This window comes from Maniola jurtina, chromosome 11 (genome assembly GCF_905333055.1).
Source record: "Maniola jurtina chromosome 11, ilManJurt1.1, whole genome shotgun sequence".
NCBI classification, from domain to species: Eukaryota; Metazoa; Arthropoda; class Insecta; order Lepidoptera; family Nymphalidae; genus Maniola; species Maniola jurtina.
In genome coordinates this window covers 4,996,195-5,002,194 of record NC_060039.1, presented here as the reverse complement: position 1 = coordinate 5,002,194, position 6,000 = coordinate 4,996,195, and positions in this window count along the sequence as shown.

Below are 6,000 nucleotides of genomic sequence, written 5' to 3'. Positions count from 1 at the left end.
ATTTAGGTTTATCGAAATCCCGTGGGAACTCTTCGATTTTCCGGGATAAAAAGTAGCCTATGTGCTCATCCAGGATATTATCTATCTCCATTCCGAATTTCAGCCAAATCCGTCCAGTGGTTTTTGCGTGAAGGAGTAACAACATACACACACACACACACACACACACACACACACACACACACACATACAAACTTTCGCCTTTATAATATTATAAGTGTGATCCAGGACAGCGCATAGGAATGTTTTACCCTAGCAAATTAAATTGATCAAATTCATAAACTAAGAGCCTTTCAAAAATGACCGAGGAATGTTTTTAATCAAATTCAAAAACACAATTTTCTTGACATTTTCCACCAAGAAAAATATTATCTCTCTTTATTCGAAAAATTAAAGTACCTAGTACCTACCTAATTGAAACGTAAAATATCGAATGGTTCAATAATAGCTCCCAGCAAACGTTTGTCATGCGGAAATTGAGTGTGGTCTGGCAATATATATTTTATATCGTGAGCGTAGACCAAGCAACGCTGACTGGCGTCGATAACCACTATGGTTGGAAGTTTAAATAGGTATCATAAGGTCTACCTACAATCTTCTGACTGTTTCTAATGTGGAATGACAAAGCAAGTATCACTTATTTAGACAATTTATTAGAAAAAACCGGTCAAGTGCGAGTCCAACTCGCGCACCGAGGGTTCCGTACTACAGTTGTATTTTTCGACATTTTCACGATAAATATATGAGTATTGTGCGTAAAAATAAAGATGATCTGTTTTAAAATCTACAGATCATATTATGATACCCATTTGGCATAGTAATCTTACTTTGAAAGTTGAAAATACTGATTATTTGCCAAATTTTATGATTGTAGGTCAATGGAAAGCTATAGGTTTTCTTGACAGACACGATAGACGAACACACAGGCAGACAGACAGACAAACAGAAAGACAGAGAACAAAGTGATCTTATAAAGGTTCCGTTTTTCCTTTTGAAATACGGAACCCTAAAAATAAATAAAATAGGAAATATAAATATCCGGTATCGTATAGCGATGTATAGCGATGTTATATTCAGTCCGGTATGTAATCAAAAGAGGTTTATATGAATCTCGACGTAATAGTATGATGTTTTCAACATAAAAGCAACCCGTCCACCTCCTGGTCCAGTAGTCCCATCCTGGGCGCCATTAGGTAGGTACGTAAATAAATGTTTAGAGAACAGAATCAACAGCGTTCCACGGTACTAATACGTGAATTGCGTTAGTGCACGGCGGGAAGCAATGGCAAGTTTTTGAAGGTTTATGAATAAATGAGTGGCCCCCGTCTGCCGCATCAATACCACCGGTGGCTGAATGCCAAATGCCGTGCGTGACATTTTCCACTTTCACCCTTTTTTAACGTACACATGATGGATTTTTGTGCGGCTAATTTCATCAGTAACTTTACGTATTTCAAGTTCTACTTCTAGGTACTAGATATCTTTTCTTTCTTTTTTTTTGTTAACGGGGAGAAAATCTTTTCAAGATACCCGATCTCTTTGAGGAAAGATCGGGTTATGTGGGATTGCTACCCAACTAAAACCTCCTCGGTGACCATCCTCAACGCATACTAAGCGGCTCCGGGAACTCTTACGAATTACGTGCGCCCATCCTGGTGGACGCATCTAGTCCTAGTCTCATGCACTTTGCATATAGGCATAACAGCTTGCGCTATGCAAATTTAAGCTGTCGTCCTTAAAACATCAAAAAATAGAAGTTGGATTGCGTCTTTCCGTCTGTTTGTCCATGCTAATCTGATTCAACTGGACTTTTACAAACAAAATATGGCTATATTAATTTACCAGCTGGTATAAAGATTCCCACGGGATTTGTTGAATCCTAAATTTACAAAGACTAAAAATTATTCAAATGTGTCTGTCTAAATCGAAATGTAAGTAAAAAATAACAAGAATATTTACATCAAAAGCGACCATTCAGATTTACGCTTGGAAAAGTAACGAGCTCTCAACCTCACATGACAGTAAATATTATTATTATCAACGTTAAAGCGTATGTATGAAATACGTAGTAAAGCGAGATAAATTCTCGCGCAAGCTCGCGCCTTTGTTGTCGGTGTTGATCAGACTTAACAGAGAAGAGTAAAAACCCCGAATATTATAGACATTTAACCATCTGCTAACGAAATAAAAAGCATTTTTAATAAGTAGATAACCATGATACATATCATCATCAATCATCATTATTCATCATCTACTCTCTTGGAGGGACTTCCACAGGCCATGGTTCGGTAATAATGATTGATGCAGTTCTGGCCATCGACCAGCTGATCTCTATTGGTCTTAAATACCGGTATACTTTGCCCCTTACTCAATTACATCATGCAACCCATTCGCGATAATGTTTGTTTGTAAATATATGGTATCATGACTGACAAAATATAACATTTCATTTGGTTAACAATGGGTAAAGGTCGATGCTATTTGTGATTTTTCATTTTAGAGTTGGAGAGATGACATTTAACATACGTTTGGGAAAGGTGCGAGGCCATTACCCGAGCGGGGACTGATAGTAAGTGGCCTCCCCACTCGTCTGCAGGTTCAACGCCATTAAGCTCTAAATAGTTCGCGCCAAAAGCCCGCTGAAGGTTTCTATCAAAAATAACTTCAAACACGTCAACGAAACGCACGAGTGGAAGCGAGAGCCTCTTCAAACTCTAAAGGCTTGGTAAGACAAAACGCGTGACGACAACATATTGTTATCAAACGCGGCAGTTTTTTGCTTTGTTTTGAATAGGTAAGTAGGTGATAACCTCAAAAAACAAGATTTTTATTTAAGCTTATAGGATTTGTCAGGACAAAGTCAACAAGGCTAAACATGACGGAATTATGATGAGTAGGTATGATGAGTAGGTGTTTCCTATGACTACCTGCCGGTTCCATCATGAAACTCTAGATACCGTTTAGGTCTAGGTATTATTACCTATTATTACTTATTATTATGTATTTTACTAACTAGGAGCTATTGGAAGAGTCGAAGTGCGCTTGTATAATGTAGCGGGCTCTACCGATGTGCAAACCGAAAATACGAAGTCGTACGAGTATGTTGTGTGATCGTATTTGTGCAGTAAAAACGAAACAATGGACAAAGTGGCATCTGGCTGAAACAGGCAGAACAAAACAAGCAGCCCCGGCAAAGGCACAACAATGTCTGCCGCAGGCAGTGAGATGTCAACTTACTTTTTGAGTCTACGGCAGGTGGGTACTTGTGTTTAAAATGTTTACTTTGTTGAGAGAATTAGGTACTCAATACCTTCTAAAGCTGATCGCTCATAAGGAGACGAGCCGCAACTTCGCAAGCAACGGCAATTTTGTCTGTGTTCCGAAGACTTTTTTCGCATATTCGCATTCATAGGATTAACAGATTTTGAATTCAGCAAGTAATTCCGTACGCAGCAAACTGATTTTGTCCGTTAGTATATTATTTTTTAATTCTAACTATACGCGATTGGTCGCATCTAGAATTACTATGACTCCTTATTATTTTTCCTTCAAGACATCTTAATCGGAAAATAATAGTAGACATCTTGGTTCCACTGTATTTTCTGATCAGCGTAATTAAGAAGATATATTTTTTCTAATTTTGTTAAGATAGGTTAGTTAAACTAGTCAACGCGCTCTATTTTAAAAAAAATATCACTTTATATACACTCTATAATATTATTTTTTGACAGTTTTACAAAAAGTTCTCGTGTTTTAACTTTAAGCTTTTAGAAAGAAGTTTTTTTAAAAGCTCTGTCGTTGACGTTGTTGTTTTAACCAATAGAGGTCCACTGCTGGAAAAAGCCTCTTGCTAGGATCTCCCCAGTACACGGACCTGTACCACCTACACCGCCGACGTTCAGTAGCTCCTAGAGACTCACTTGAGAGATTCGCCCAGAGTCCACCTAAAATTCGCATAGAATACCCGCCTAGTATTATTTCATACTAGATGATGCCCGCAGCTTCGCCCTCGTGGATTGATCAGATCCCCTGCAGCTTCAGGATTGAGGAGTTGGAATACAAATTATTATTTACGGAACAATGTTGCAAAGTTCCCTTAACGATTAAAAAAAAATTGCGCAAATGGGTTCAGAAATCTCGGAGATATCAGTTTACATAGGTAGAAAAACACAACTCCATTTTTCAAAGTCGGTTAAAAAGTAGCCTATGATACTCCTTGGTTAATCCTCTACTTGTCTGTAAAAGTCCCGTCAAAATAGGTTCAGCCGTTCCGAAGATTAGCCCGTTCAAACAGACCCGACACTTCAACTTTATTTATTAGTGTAGATGTAGATCATTATTTTTTCTAATGCTACGTTTTCCAGTGCGGGGCTGCCTTTCAGGCTCCAAAAATGCTTTAGAAAACTTAGGTCCAAAATTATTTTCCCAAATAATAGAAGGTAACTATTTACCAAGTTTGATTTCGAAGATGTTTCGTGACTGAACTATATAAAAACACTATTAAATAAAAGTGCACGCCCTCTAATTTGTAGTTCATAGTATCGTTTCGACACAGACAGATTTCTTAGAAGCAGTCGTATAAATTAATGGTAGCTGGTATGTAGGTGGTACACTTAATTCTTCTTCGACCTAACACGTTCCCGGTATTTAAACAAGGTCTGATTTTTATTATAACCTAAATTTTTCATTAGTTTCATTGTAAAGCAAAGTGTCCACTAGCAACAAAACTTCCAGAAGTCAAATCACGAAGGACGAAAAAACTTGCAGACATTACATTTCTGTGAGTGTTTAAAGCGTGCAAGAGACCCGATTTCTTCAATTTTTATTGCTAGGCTTTTATATTATTTCATAATACATAAATACTACTAAAATAAATATACCTTATTTTGCCTTAGTAATAAAAGTCTCAAACTTATACAATACTAGATTGCTAATTAGTCCACGTGGACTAGTTTTAAAATTCCGTGGGAACTCTATGATTTTCCAGGATACTAAGTAGCCTATGTCACTCAACAGGTATTCATTAAATACTAATATCCGTGCAAAGATCAACGTCGATCCATTGCTCCGTTGCGGTGTGATTGAAGGATACCTAAACCAACAAACAAACACGCTTTCGCATTTGTAATATTAGTAGAAATTATTATTGGTAGTGATAGTGGTTGCTTATACATCATCATAAGTTGAACTTCATAAACCTCTAAGAAATCGCAAGAAAACTGGCCGGGCTCTTCTTTATACACCAAACGTAAAAGCCACATGAAAAAGATATATTTCTTTAACATAATTTAGAGGTGAAAAGCGTTAAATTCTTCTGAATCTTTAACGAGGTCCTAATAGAGGTTGGCGGTTCACAAAATTATGCAAGGTCGTTAGAAAGCAAGCTTTGATGAAGTGGTCCGTAATTCAGAGACGCTTTATGATGATTGGCGTCATTATTTTACGCCAGAGGTGAATTCGGTGGTTTGGGGCTTTAAGACGAATTCCTTTTATTTTTTTTTATACGAGTGTGCTTTGGACAAGTGTACTAATTTCTTAACAGGGTCGCTAGGAAAGAAGCGTCAAGTTTTTTGATTGGCTGGCGTGAAGTTTTTCACTTAAAACTCAAGTCTACAGCAATTTAATTTAAAAGGACTTATACCTACCTTTTACTTTAGCAAAATGCTACATTATTATGATTTACTAGCTGATGCCCGCGACTTCATCCGCGTGGATTTAGGTTTTCCGAAATCCCGTAAGAACTCTTTGATTTTCCGGGATAAAAAGTAGCCTATGTGCTAATCCAGGATAATATCTACCTCCATTCCAAATTTCAACCAAATCCGTTTAATAGTTTTTCCGTGATGGAGTTAAAAACATACACACAAACTTTCACCCTTGTAATATTAGTGTGAAGTGTGATTTGTGAATGTTTCAGGTCAAGCATTTATAGCAACAGAGTCGAAATACCTACTTGACCTGATATACAGCCATTTATTCTAACCGTTTAACATGGTGTAA